Source organism: Vulpes vulpes, chromosome 4, assembly GCF_048418805.1.
Source record: "Vulpes vulpes isolate BD-2025 chromosome 4, VulVul3, whole genome shotgun sequence".
NCBI lineage: Eukaryota > Metazoa > Chordata > Mammalia > Carnivora > Canidae > Vulpes > Vulpes vulpes.
Window position 1 is genome coordinate 131,713,040 of NC_132783.1, and position 15,266 is coordinate 131,728,305.

Consider the following 15,266-nt stretch of genomic DNA (forward strand, 5'->3'; position numbering starts at 1 on the left):
TCCCAAATTTCCCATAGAATCTTTCTATGCTATTGTCAAAAAAGTTTTGACCATGAGTCCTCATGAGAAGCTGTCCCACAGGTGACTTTCCTTTCATCCATTAGTTGGATCTCCCCAGAAAAGGTTTTAAGAACATGGTTTGTGTCCCCAGGGGATATTGCCTCTAGCCAAATCACTGTGTGGGAAGGAAGGAATTATAACTGGAGCCTGAGGTTAGAAGTCAGAGGGACCCTGCCCTGCGGAGGCACCATGGGCAATGCTCTCCCAAGAGGCTGAGCTCCTGGTTCTCTAGCTGTGAATGGCAGAGCATCCCAGGATGTCCTGCTGTCCCAGTGCTACAAGATTAGTTATATAATGCCTGTAAGCGTGCTCATCATATTATTGTAGCATTACCTAGGCTTGGTTATCTGGGCATAGAAACTGTTAGACATCCCAGAACACAACTGGAAGGTGGCAATCAGTTTTTAGAGAAAGGGAAAGTCCATAGAACTGACATTTTCTTACAAATGCAGAAAGGCTGGTCGTAAAAGTGAAAATGTATGATCATCAAGTCATGTTCTAAAGAAATTTTTGAGTGCTTCCCTCTACCTCAGAAAGGACTCTATTGTAACCTTCCCTATTTAATGAGAATCTATTCTTTGTTTGTTGTATTTTTTAACTATTTTAAGGCCAACTTTCTAATTTTCCTAACATTTAGCCAATACACAATTAAGAAATGTACTCCATAGCCAACTCCAAAACAGCTTAAGCTTGAAAGGTTGCATTTGGAAACCATATATAATTCAACCCCACACTGCCTTTGTGTAGGTAAAACATTAAGAGAATATCAAGTCGTTTCTTAGTTGATGGTTGATTTTGTTTAACAAGATGAACATTAGCATGGACCATACAGCCATACAACACTCCCCAGTGAGGAAATCAGGAGACACAGTTGTTGTCTTTGGCTCTGGTGGAGAAGTCTTAATTTCAGAAGTACTTACAAGTCAGATCTCTAAATTTATTTCTTTTAGTGATAAAGACTCATAAGTAGTTAATTCAGCCTGCTAATACAGTGTGGCCAACAAGATTCCTCCACAGCAGCCTAGAGGATCCAGTCCTGATTCTAGTTGATCAGATATTTTCCTATAGGTCAAGTTAAGTCAACTTCCCCCTTTTATTGATGCTTACAGTAAGCATGGGTTTTAAAAAGACAAAACTCAAGGCTATCCAACAGAAAATCCCTTCTATTTCATCAGATTTTCATCAGGCAGTTTTGTTCAGCACCTTGTTTTCTCTCTTGGGAGGAGCATTCACACCCATGTGGATGAAGGTTTTCTTGGAGTCAGACTCATGATTAACTCCCAAGCTTTTAGAACTGCCTTTTGTAAAGGCAGAGCTCTCCCAGCTGAAATGTTTCACTACAATTAAGTTGTTCCTTAATCATGTTAAGTATCTATAGAAAATCAAAACAAGAGGCATTGGGGCATTTGACAGTCAATTGCAAGAATGTTCATGTAGAGGGTTGTGGTAGGGTCTCACAAAACTTTCACAAAGGGCTTTTTTCCCTTATAATATTGACTACACCATATGATAGTTCTGAATTCATTAAGAGCTCCTTTGAATCTCAAACACAGATCAAGTCAGAGTGACAGTATTACAAGCAGATATAAGATGAGCTGATGAGCCAAAGAAGGTTAACAGAGAACCAGTTATGAGTTTGAAGTTATTACCTTTTTGCTGCTGTAAGCAGTTTAATGTTCAAAGTCTTAAAACCCCAGCTTAAGACAAAATAGTTCTCCCAAGTGCTTCAGCATAGCTATCATTTTTTAAAGGAACAAAAGTAAAATGCCATTTATTTTGGTGGAGAGAATTAGCTTTAACGCTTTTCTAATCTTGATTTACTTCTTCAATCAGTGAACATTTATTGAATACCCAGCATATACCTCACACTGGACGAGACCCAGTGAAGAAGGCTCCTAAAAAATCTGCCATAAAGGAAGTTAAAAAGAAACAGCCATGAACATTATATAGGAATACTTCAAACTTTAAAACAAGTTCATTTTTATATTTCACCTCTCTGCACAACTGTCTGGATCCTCAAAGATTGGTGTCCAATAAATTGCCACTAATTGGCTGAAAACTAAAAGCAAAAGGAGAAGCACTGTGTTCTTGATTCTGGAAGACTTGCCACAGAAAATGCGAAAGAAGGCTGAATGGGTTTTACTCTGATCCTGAACATGCTGAAGCAGAGACCATTCAAACTGGAAGGAACAGTGAGGGGGACAAAAGCATGATGTCCACACCTGACACTGATCCAGGTATGTTTAGGATTGGTAACTGGGCAGGCCTGGCTGGAGAAGGTGACAAGGTCCAGCAATATGATGGATCACAGGTTTGCTGAGTAGAACAATAAGGGATGTTTTTACTCATCCTTTAGCACATGAAAGTCACTTACATTTTTCTGATCCAAAATGTATCAACTAAATCAATGGAATCAATGAAAGTCTTAGTTTAGGAAGTTGGATTTGGAAGGAACATAAAAGGTGGCTTACAGCATGTAGAGAAAAAGATGATGTAAAGGTTTTACAATATGTCTGTTAAAAATTTTTTAAAAGATTTTGTTTATGTATTTGACAGAGCAAGAGAAAGAGTGTGAGCACAAGTAGGGGGAGTCCCAGACAAAGGGGAAGAAGTAAGCTTCCCACTGAGCAGGGAGCCCCTACAGGGGATTCAATTCCAGGACCCTGGGATCATGACCTAAGCCAAAGGCAAATTAACCAACTGAACCACTCAGGCACCCCAGTCTGTAAAACTTTGACACTCCATTCTTCACGAAGCCAGGCCTAACTCTCCCTTCCTTGAATGTGGACTGAATAAAGTGATTCGCTTCTTTTTAAAAAATATTTATTTATTTACTTACTTACTTACTTATTTTTATTTATTTATTTATTTATTTATTTATTTATTTGAGAGAGAGAGAGAGTGTGTGTGCACAGGCATGTGAGTGCAGGGGAGGGGCAGAGGGAGAGAATCTCAAGCAGACTCCCCATTAAGCACAGAGCTTAATGCAGGGCTCCATCCCACGACCCATGAGATCATGACCTGAGCCAAAAAACAAGAGTCAACTGCTCAATCAACTGAGCCATCCAGGTGCCCCTAAGTGACTCACTTCTAATGAATGGAATATAGCAAAAAGAATAGTGGGCGACTTCCAAGGCGAGATTATCAAATTATAATTTCTGCCTGATAGGCTCTCTTGGGTCCTTCAGGGAAGTCAGCCCCTGTGTCATGTGGACACTCAAGTTGCCCATTGGAAAGGCCCATCTAGGGAGGAAAATGAGAACCTCCTACCAACAGCTAAGCATCAACCTGCCTTCCATATGCATGAGCCACTATGGGAGCACATCCTCCAGTTCATCAAGCCTTCAAATGACTGCACCCTGGGGATACCCTGACTGCAATTTTATGAGTGAGATCCTAAGCCAGATTCCCCAGTTAACCTATTCCTGAATTTCTGAGGCAGAAAAACTGCCAAGATAAGCTTGAGGATGATTTATGACACAGAATTAATAATCAATGCAGATGGTCAGGCTAACCTTTAAAAAAGTTGTTGTAATAAGCTAACACTTGGAATGTGGTCCTGGTCATGAGAATGGTCAGGAATAAATAGGCATAAAACATTATAAGGGGGACACCTGGGTGGCTCAGTGGCTAAGTGACTTTGGCTCAAGGCATGATCCCAGGGTCCTGGGATGGAGTCCTGCATCAGTCTAGTCTCCCCACATGTAGCTTGCTTCTCCCTCGGTCTATGCCTCGGTCTCTCTGTGTGTCTCTCATGAATAAATGAAATTTAAAAAAAAAACATTATGAGGGACAAGACCTGGTGGTTTACTGAACAAAAGAGTAGAGGAAGACAGATAAAACAAGATGAGTGAGAAAGTAGGAGGACAGTAGTAGCCATGAAAGAACCATCAGTAGGAAATGGGTGAGAAAAATGGCTTTAGGAAAAATCATCTCTTAACCTCATAACTGTAGAGCACTGGGTCAAATAAGCTGTAATGAGAATAATAAAATGTTGACCTTAGAAGACTGCATAGACATTGGTTAATTAAGAACTACCTCCTTTTGCAGATAAAGCCAAGGCAGTCACATAGAACCCTGTGTTTAGAACCCTGCATGCTTCTTGGTCTAATGCTCTTCTCCTGCCCTCTTGAAATTCTGAATAATTTTTGAAAACACACCCTGAATTTTCACTTTCCATCATGCCAGCAAATTAAACAGCTAGTGTGGTGTACACTCCAGCCTTCCCTGTTAATTCTGAGAGAATTACATGATGAGTGTGGGATTACCTGTTTGTCACATAATCCAGAGCTTTGAGAGTGGGAGAGAATGGTTTGGTTCTTACTATATTACATTATTTGTCACCATTTGTAAGGCGTTCCTTTTAGTAACCATTATTCAGGTGGTGAATCATCATGATGGCAATTGGCCTGAAACACAGATCTCCCTTAAGTTGCTAGCAGATGACATCCCTGATTTCCAACTGTGGGTTCTCCTTCAGAGGACATATGAGGTCCCTTTTAGGAGACCCTGTCACATCCATGAAGGCTAAATCCACTACTTGTAATACTGCAGGATATTGTATGGTATATCGTAAATCAACTCGTGTCATATCCGTTTACTGAGCCTGTTCTAACTTGAACAAATAGTGAAAAAAAAAAAGACACATTCTTCTCAATGAGTTCTAGTTCATGATAACTAATCTAGACATATTTTCCCAGAACTATTATCCTTGGGCAAGAAAAAACTATTATGCAAAAAAAAAAAAAAAAGGCCTTTTATTAGAAGCAAAGAGTATGGGGAGTGGAATATAGATACTTATCCTTGAAAAACAGACTCTAACATCAAACTTTTAAGAATAGTTCTATAGTGAAATGAATCTCAGTGTCAGCATCCACCTGCTTCATATTTTTATTCATAGCCCATGAGTTTTAGGTAGAGGTGTTTAAAACACGATGACATAATAAAATATAAAGTATTTGTAACCATAATTTATTTCTAGACCACTGCGATCTAATTATTAATGCTTGTAGCTTCATTTACTGAGGAGTAGGAAGGAAAACATGTAGATGCATCTGGTTGCAAGAGGTAGTAGCAAGCAACCATCCCTGTTTTAAGTGGAACCACAGCCATCGCTTCTAAACACACAGAATTAAACATTCAGATTCAAAGAACCATGAAGGGAAATGGGCTACGTACCCAGGGGTGGGTTTTTTTAATGATTGAGTAATTAGCTTTTATAATTAAGCAATTTGGGTGATAGAATGGCTTTTCCCCTGATTACCTAGCATTGTGGGTTGCTTCCTACTCTATTAGCAAAAAAGGAGTCCTATTTTGCTCAACCAGCGTGCAATACTGCAATTTCATAAGCGCGGAAGCAGGGCAATCTCATCCTCAGGTCCACGGATTCCCAGAAGGTCTGCGGGACTACAGGAGGGTGAGAACCTCATCTCACTTGCTCAAGTTGGATGCAAAACATGGTGTGGTCACGGGTATGTCGAGTATTTCTCTGCCTGGAATACGGGCATCCTCTCTGCTGGACTGGCCCTGGAGGCTCAACCCCAATGCCACCTCCTCCTAGAAGGTTTCTCCCACCCACCCTGCCTCTGGGAAGCCCTGCTAGCTACCCCTAGGTTTTTCATATCTATTATCATTCATCTTTCCTTTGACACATTTCAATCTTTTTTCCCAACATATTGGGAGGTTCTGGAAGGTGAATATCATCGGTGCCTTGTTGCTTTTGTATTTCCAACATATAATACACTGTGATGGGAGGCCTTCTGTGAGTCTTTTTTTTTTTTTTTTAAATTTATGATAGTCACAGAGAGAGAGAGAGAGAGAGGCAGAGACATAGGCAGAGGGAGAAGCAGGCCCCATGCACCGGGAGCCGGATGTGGGATTCTATCCCGGGTCTCCAGGATCGCGCCCTGAGCCAAAGGCAGGCGCTAAACCGCTGCACCACCCAGGGATCCCCCTTCTGTGAGTCTTTTTTTTTTTTTTTAAGATTTATTTATTTGTGATAGACATAGAGAGAGAGAGAGAGGCAGAGACACAGGAGGAGGGAGAAGCAGGCTCCATGCCGGGAGCCCGATGCGGGACTCGATTCTGGGACTCCAGGATCACGCCCTGGGCCAAAGGCAGGCGCCAAACCGCTGAGCCACCCAGGGATCCCCCCTTCTGTGAGTCTTTGTTGACATCATTGCTCTTAAGAACGTCTCAGTTTAGAGCCGCTCCCCTGGCACTGCCCACATGATCTGAAAAACTGTCCCAAATATCTCCCCCGCTCACCTTGCTCCCACCGTCAGGCTAACCTCAGGAGAGTCTTCTGGTACTTCACCATCATTCCATGTTTCACACTCATGAATCTCATTTATATCGTATTATTTATCTCCTCGTTGCAGGCAAGGAGAGTTCAGATCAGGATTTGGGGGACAATATTTCTAAATAATGTAAGATTGTCTGATAAAATTTATCTGAGGTTTTTAAATAGCATTTCTGTAGGGTCATTAAATAATAAAGAAATCTCCTGACTGTGCTTTAATCCACCCGTCCCCTCCCCGCACAAGAAGCAGGCTTTCACTAGAGCTATGCTCCTCCCTCTTCTTCAGTTAAACGTAATAAACGTTCTGAAGGCATATAACACCAACTAAAGGGCTTGCTTTAGAAATGTATATGATGTGCTCAGAGTATATGTGCCTCTGTGTGTGGTACCTCATGCACGTGTTTGTACAATTTGTGAGACACTGTGTCTCCCCTTCTGTTGTAGCACTTAGCAGAATTTGTTTTATATTAAAATCGTCTATGTACATGTTTGTCCTCCTCCTCTGGAGGACATTGGACATGCCAAGCTAGGAGGGCCAGAGCTCTTTTTACTTGGACACTTCTGCTGCTTGAGCATACACAGTGCTTTGCATATGGCAGGTTCAAAGTAAATTTGGATTTAATTCCAAAGAGAGCATTCATAGCGATATGAAATATTAGGGGATACTCAAGCATGGCAGGTTTTGGCAAGAAAACCGTATCAGGTTCATGCTTACTTGAACTGCTCCTTCTGGATAGAGAGTGAATATCAGGGAGATTGCAATTGCCTATGAGCAGAAGTGGTACTTCCTACTCGGAGAACATGGCCAGGCTCACCGACGCAGACAGTTCCAAAGCAGAAGAGACCTGGAGTGCCAGTGAGCTGGAAATTTACTTTCCTTGATTGATACACAGGCATATTCTTCCCAAATGATTCCTTAGAAGACTGTGTGTCACTAAATTGTCACGGACAGACTTTTCTTTTAGATTGAAAAATCAAAAACTGTCTTTTCTGGTCCAGTCCTACCCTTCGATCAGTTCATTTTTGGGTGTTTTTTTTTTTTTTAAGATTGATTGATTGATTAATTGATTGATTGATTTTAAAGGATGAGAGAGAGAGAGTATGAGTGGGAAGAGGGCCAGAGGGAAGGAGAGAAACTCAAGTAGACTCCCCTCTAAGCATAGAGTCCGTCATGGGGTTTGATCTCATGCCCCTGACCCTGAGGTCATGACCTGAGCCAAAATCAAGAGTCAGATGCTCAACAGACTGAGCCGCCCGGATGTCCCCCTACCCCCCCCCCCCCCGCCCCCCTGATCAGTTTTAGCACACCGAAGTAGCAGGTCTCCTGAGCCAGAGCCAACTCCAGGCGCCCTGCAGGTGCTCACGACATCTGCAGATCAGTAAAGCACTGGGGCAGGCAGTTTCATTTTCTGTCAAGATCTCAGAAATCAATGTTCCAATGCAAATGGGACCAGAAAGGGTTTATAAGAAGCATAGAATTCTGATTGAAGGCCTTCAGGTGGGGTCTGAGGACCTCCTTCCTTCACTCACAACCCCACAACACCTTTTCTCTTAAATCCCATTCCGTTTGCTGGAACAGACTCTTCTGATGATGTGAAACTTTCCTCCGAATGAAAAATGGGACCTCTTTGAAGTTTATCTAATCACAAATACCTTTTTATTTAGATGATCTCTGGGACATATAGCAGGGAGAAGAACTTAGGCATTGAATATATTGGTTTTTTTTTTTTTTCTGATTTTAGGGTCCATGTGTCCCAGGGTGCTTTCTAAGACACAGAGAACAAAAGTCCAGCCACTTTCAAACTAAGGACACTAGCCAAGTACTGCAGAATAACTAACCTTTTCTATTCCCACTTCATTTCTAAGGCTTATAAGCATATTTAGTAACTTTTCTTTTCCTTTTGGAAGAAGAAAGGTTAAAAAAAAATCCTCCAAAATTCTCAAATATCCTCTCCTCCTTTAAACTCTGCTTTTCCTCTGCTTCTGCCCACCCCTCACCATCTCATCCGTTACACAGGAAATCTCCAAGAGTCCTTACTGATTAAATATCCTAGATCAGTGTTCCCTTTCTAGGCTCAAACACACGAACTCAATCCGCTCAAGGTATTTTCCTTCACCTCTCACAGATCTATGTGGGATAACCTATAATTTTGAAGTGTCTGGCAAATTACTGTCCATTTAACATCAAGCTACATCCTATTTAACTCAAGTTTACTGCAGAGGGTGAGAAAATAACACATCTGATTAGAGTAGACTACTCTAATCAAAGGAATTAAGTTGTGGGTGTCTCTTAACATGTGCTTAGCTTGGAGACAAGCAGGACGGGCTATCCAGATGTTCTCAGTAACTACCAGGGGATCACACTTCCCTTAGAGGGTCATAATCATAATGTGGGCCTTCATTCTGGTGGTCTCTCCTGCCAGAAAACAGATCGTGCCTTGCATCTGCATGTGCACTTGGTCACCTGCTTCACTCTCAACCCCCAACTCCAAACCACAAGTGGTAAAGATCATCAATACACAGAGAGGCTTCCAGAAAGAACCATAAGTCTGCTTGGTGAATCTAAAGAGAATTCCTGGTTCACTCATGACCCTGTTAAAATGCAAATGAATAGATAGTGACTTTGCAAAGGAAACTAGGTGAAATGTAGGCTTATATTCCTTCCTCCAAAATTCCTTCTATCAAAATATAATATTTGGTATAAATTAGGAAGTGCCTCGTCTCTGTGAGGTCAGTCATGCTCATATTTCAGTCAGGATCACCCAACTAGCAAGTAAGCACCCAGGTTCCCAGGCTCGTTTTTTAAAAATATTTTATTTACTCATGAGAGACCCAGAGAGAGAGGCAGAGACACAGGCAGAGGGAGAAGCAGGCTCCTCACAGGGAGCCTGACGCAGGACTTGATCCCAGGACCCCAGTATCATGACCTGAGCCAAAGGCAGACACTCAACCACTGAGCCACCCAGGCACCCTCAAAACTACTTTTAGAATAATAGCAACACTTATTTACTTTTTCATTGTTTTGATATTTGCACTTGATGCAAGCCATAATGGGTAACACTGATGACACCTTAGTATAAATCAACACAGGGCCCACGCTAGGTTAGCAGTCACCGTGTCCTTACAGACACACATTCACAGCAAAAAGTCAAACTGCCAGTTTTACTTAAAACATCCTTAATGAAGCAGAAAATTTTATAAATTCTATGAAATCACAAATCATGAGTACAAATCTTTTATACTGTTTGATGGAGTGGGAAGTTAATGCAAACACTTTTCCTCTTACTCAAGCATAATTATGTGAGAAGAATTTTATTTTATATTATAAAAATATATTTATATTTAAATATATTGTAAAATTATTTATTTTATTTTATTTTATTTTATTTTATTTTATTTTATTTTATAATTGTAAAAGAGCACTCATGTGGTTGTTTGACCAGAAAGCTAAACCAGCTGGAGTTTGGTGATTTTTGTTTTGTTTTGTTTTGTTTTGCTGTTTTTTTGGAGAACATCAGCTTTACTTGAAAGAAGGAGTGACAAACTATGGCTGTTCAGACTCAAGCATTTGATAGACATTGTCTTAGAACTGAACAAAGTAAACCTGTCATGTCAAAAAAACCCAACTAACAGCATTTTTTGCCAATGACAAAATTTGAGCTTTCCAGGGAAAATTAGAAATTTAGAAAATTCATCACTGTGAGCTTGACAGCTCCCTAATACTTGAAGACTTAATGGTGCTAGAAAATGTGATTTTTTTTCATATTGTATAATGAAATGTGTCACCATTTGGAAGATGTTGATAACCCAGTGAACCAATATTTTTGATGTGACCTAGGCAGGATATTATAGGGTCATGCATGCACGCAAGACTCACTCAAGGTGCAATGTAAAACTGTGCATCCTAATGCAACAGATTCCCAAGAGTTCACTGGTATGGTTTTAGGTTAGATATCACATGACAACTGACTTTGAAGGAACTACTACTAGTTGAGTTTCAGTGCAGTGTCAAAAAATTATATCTATACTATCCGAGTAGACTATTTGAAATATTTAAAATATTGGGGCCCCTGGGTGGCTCAGTGGTTGAGAGCCTGCCTTCAGCTCAGTTCATGCTCCCAGGGTCCTAGGATCCAGTCCTGTGTCAGGCTCCCCACATGGTGCCCTACTTCTCCCTCTGCGTAAGTCTCTGCCTCTCTCTCTGTGTCTCTCATGAATAAATAAAAATATATATATCAATAAAAATAAAATATTAAAAATATTAAAAATGCTAAAATATCTCTTTAAAAAAAAAAAAATATATATATATATATATAGCCAGCTTTGTTTCATGTACTTCAAAGTAACATATCAAAACAGAGTAGATGCAGAGGTGGATATAAACTCCAGCTATTTTCTATTAATCTAAGATGTAAAAGAAACTTACAAAAATATAAGATAATGTCACTTCTCACACAATGGTTTTGCTTAGGGAATATATTTTTTAAAATAAAAAACACAGAGTATTGGGGTCCCTAGGTGGCTCAGTGGTCGAGCATCTGCCTTTGGCTCAGATCATGATCCTGGGGTCCTGGGATCCAGTCCCGTATTGGGCTCCCTGCAGGGAGCTTGCTTCTCCCTCTGCCTATGTCTCTGACTCTCTCTGCATCTCTCATGAATTAAATAAGTAAAATCTTTCTTAAAAAAAAAAACACACAGTGTATCTATTCACATGGAATATATTTTTATTTCTAGAGGAATTGATGCATCACATTTTAATATTTTTTTATTTTTAATGTCTAAGATGGCAAATATCTTCATACAAAATATAAGCTTTTTGAGGGGTTCTCAGTGCTTCTAAGAGGGTGAAAATTCCCTGCGACTACAGGGCTGAAAGCTTTCCCTTTTGGCTTTCCACATACCACACTGCAAAAAACGTCCACTCACCTTCTCAAACATATGTGCAAAGGTGGCCCTCCAGGAAATCCTGACGACAGTGGAGTCATTTCTGTGAGGTTTGCAGAGGAGGTGGCAGTCTTGTCTCTTCTCTGTGCAGTCTCTCACCCACTCAGACATCCTGGCCTGTTTTCTGTTGAAAACTGCAATATTTAAGTCATTCTTTTCCCATTTCCAAACAAGTTGGCATCCTATGTCTCTGTCTCACTGAGAACAAAAGGTGATATTTTCTAATAGAGGATGTCAAGCTCCTGTGTGGCACTCTAGTTATGTAAATCGTAACCAGTGGGGTACATTGGAGCAAGGGTACACCTAACCTCTCTGCACAACTTCCCATGAATTTGTTAAAATAAGACGCTGTTAAAACCAAAAAGAAAGAAAGGAAGAAAGAAAAAGAATGTCAATCTCCAGCTGGCTTGTGTGAGAGATGCAGTTTTCAGGAGACCCTAACATTGCCATGCAGAAAGGTAAATACTTCCATGGGGCGACTGGGTGGCTCAGTGGGTTAAGCGGTTGTCTTCTGTTCAGGTCATGATCTCCCATCACCCTCCCACCCCCCTCCTGGGATCTAGCCCTGCCCCAGCTGGGAGCCTGCTTCTCCCTCTCCCTCTGCCCTCTCCCCCTCCCTCATGCTCTGTTCCAACTTTCTGTCTCTCTCTCAAATAAATAAATAAAATCTTAAAAAAAAAAAGAAAAGAAAAAGAAAGAAAAGTAGATCCTTTCTTGGCATAGGTACACATGAAGCCCTTGCCCCAAGGTAAGAGATACATGTAGGGTACAGATGCAGTATTTTTCAAGCCATCAGAGGGAATGGATGGGATCTTTCTTAAAAAGCCTCTAAAATTATTTCCCTAGACCTGGTCTTAACTTATGTACTTAGCATTGGCTCCTGTCCCCAAGAAGGGAGAAGAGGAAGGGAGAGAAAGGGAAGATGTGAATGATGGAAGAAGAAAAGAAGGGAGAGAAGGAAGAAAGACAGGAAGGATGGAGGAAGGGAGGGAGGAAGACAGGTCAAGTAGGGGGGCATTAATAGAATATGGTCCCTAGGTTTTAGGCATTGTTGTTTACGTGTTTTCTCACAAAAGAGGAAGTTGGAAATATCAGAAAGGGAGACAGAACATCAAAGACTCCTAACTCTGGGAAACGAACTAGGGGTGGTGGAAGGGGAGGTAGGCAGGGGGTTGGGGGGACTGGGTGACAGGCACTGAGGGGGGCACTTGACGGGATGAGCACTGGGTGTTATTCTATATGTTGGCAAATTGAATACCAATAAAAAATTAATTTATATAAAAAAAGAGGAAGTTAGAGCGTGAAAGTGTTGGGTTGTTTTCCCACTACCAACTACCTAATAAGGAACAGTGTCAGGCTGTCTCTCCACAGCACACGTTCTTTCCAAATGGTGTCTTCCTTCTCTTTGAAATGCTTACCAACTTTAAATAGCGACAGAATGAAACAAAACAATGCTCACAAATGAATGCAAATCTTCAAATGCTTTTACCCTGTAGGGGCACAGATTTCCATACATCACCTAAAGAGTGTCCAGATCCTTTAGAAACGCGTAAGGGAGATAGGATGGTCTAGCTAATATTAAATAGATTTGTGCTAAGATTTTCATAAAATCACCAATATTCAGTAATTTTTAGTAATTTTATTTAGCGTTAGTAACATCGATGGAAAGCAAGCTCGTGAATGGATTTTTTCGTCCCAGGGATGACTTCACACTAATATTTTGAAAGCAAGCATTTTAAAAGGTTTGCTGGATGCCAGGAAAGGAACCTGGAGTTTTAGAAACATGTCTTTCAGATATTTGTAATCATCCCCACTTACCAGCTGAAGAAATGACAGTTCAGAGAGACAAGTGATTTGCTCAAATAGGTTGCAAGTAGCCAAGCTGGATGGCCAGTCAAGATATTTTTACAACCCAAACCACACAATTAACCTCTATGTATTAGTCAGTGTTATAATTGACCGTATAATGTTGGCATTATCTTAAATCTGGACCATTAGCTATAGTAATTAGAGACTCCATAGTTTTATCTTAAAAAGAGGTTAGTATATGCTACTATAATCATTATTATTCTAAAATGAGAATAAATTATTTTCAAGTCATTTGTCACTGAGACATATCCAAAATCACACAAAACTCTCCTACCTACTGTAAGATTAAAATAGAATATGTTCTCTGATAAAAACAATAGCCAGCCATTAGTATGTGCCTGGTATGTGAATATTCTAAATATTCATGTAACAATTATACCCATATTATGCCCATTGTTCAGAGGTGACCGAGGCACACAGAGGTTACGTAACTTGTATGAGAGCCTGGTATGTGAACCTATGATTCCCAGCAAGGCCATCTGGTTGCAGAGCTCATGCTCTTAAACAATGAGATCTGCTAGTGCAAGCAAAACAGACACGTATGTGTGCATGCACGCACACACACATACACACACATTTAAGTTAAAAAATACAGGAAGACACAAGACTGCTAGTATGGACTCATTAAAAATGTCAGCGTCGTCGAACACAGGATGATTGCTCTAGAATAAAGATCAAAGACAAATGATGATCAAATGCAAAACATGATCCATACATGAATCCTAGTCTGGGAAAAATAGAAGCTATACAGGATGTTTGAGGACAATTTTGGAAATTTGGCTATGGACTGTATATTAGATAAGATTGTTGTCTCAATGCCACACTTTACACTTTTGTGGTTGTACAAAAGAATGCCTGTGTTCTTAGATGCTGCATGCTAAAGCATTTGGGGGTGTAGTCTTGTGTTATCTGCAACTTTGTATTGAATAGTTCCATAAAGAAAAAATTAAAATAAATGCACACACACACACAGTGAGAAATAAGGCACAGTGAAATTAGATGATTCAGCTATAGGTCCAGAGAGAGGGAGAGAGAGATGTATTTGTGTTTACATGCATACATACATGCACAGAATGAATGATAAAATATGGAAAATGTCAAATAATTGCGTGTGAAGATTTCTTTCTCTCCCTAAAATCTGGGAAGTATACCCCTTTTAGCTATTCACCTCTCAAGCTTTCCCTGGACTCTATATCTCTCACATGCCAACTTGAATATAAATTCTTGCAAAATAACTTTCCCTTGAAATCCTAAATAGATTAATTCCATTCTTGAGGTCCTAAGCTCCCTCCTTTCCCAACCCCCCCCCCCACCTCCGCCCACATTGTCCATTTTCTCACAGCTTATCTCTCTTAAAAACTGCATTTTTTCCATGTCTCATTCTGGATGAGTCACACCTTTCTGGCATAGGAAAGCAGTTACCTAATGTTGATGTGTTTTGCTCACTAGGCTGCTATTTACCAGGGAAGGTGGTAAAAAGAGACTGTGGGTCCCTGGGATTCACTGCAGGTGGTGGTCCGGAACTGGAAACATTTAATTAAAGATCCATCTTTTTCAATATCACTCTATCTGCATTCCAATCTCCCATCTTCTGTTGGCTTTTTACCAACAGAAATGAAGCTGGTTTCTGAATTTGGCACCTTGAGGCTTTGTTCTGGAACCTGTCTTCTGCCTCAAAGCACTTCCCTAAAATCTCTAATTCAAAGCTTTTATGGAAATGAAGTTACCATTTTGACTACCTTTGCAGAGTCTTACATGTGGATCCTGAAGAAAATTAATGCAAATTATACCCATGTGTGATGAAAAGGGAAAGTATGTCTCTGATGAGACCTAATAGTGATTTTTCAAAATAGAGAAACCTTGTTTCTCTAACCAGCCAGCAAAAAGGGAAAAGCACACATCTTCTATTATTTCTAAATTTTAGTTTTGCCTTTGCTAATGACCATGGTGAATCTTACTTCCTACCTTTGATCAGTTGGTCTCTTACACTCTTGAGTCATCTCTTTGAGGTGTCAGAAAAGGCATGTGATAGAGGATAGAGATGACACCGAAGATAAACATGTGGAGTGTTGAAAATGAAGATACACCGTGT

The 15,266-nt window shown here is 40.4% G+C and overlaps 1 long non-coding RNA gene across 4 annotated transcripts in view; it reads right to left on the minus strand.

Annotated features, from left to right (window-relative positions):
• Positions 1-15,266, minus strand: part of LOC140598691 (uncharacterized) — a 152,043-nt gene that overhangs the window by 112,051 nt on the left and 24,726 nt on the right. For 2 of the 4 annotated variants that reach the window (XR_012001306.1, XR_012001308.1), the window contains exon 3: positions 11,288-11,429. This is a non-coding gene — a long non-coding RNA (uncharacterized lncRNA). Of the gene's footprint in view, positions 1-11,287; positions 11,440-15,266 lie in introns of all 4 variants that reach the window. The other 2 variants (XR_012001309.1, XR_012001307.1) reach the window with 1 other exon arrangement.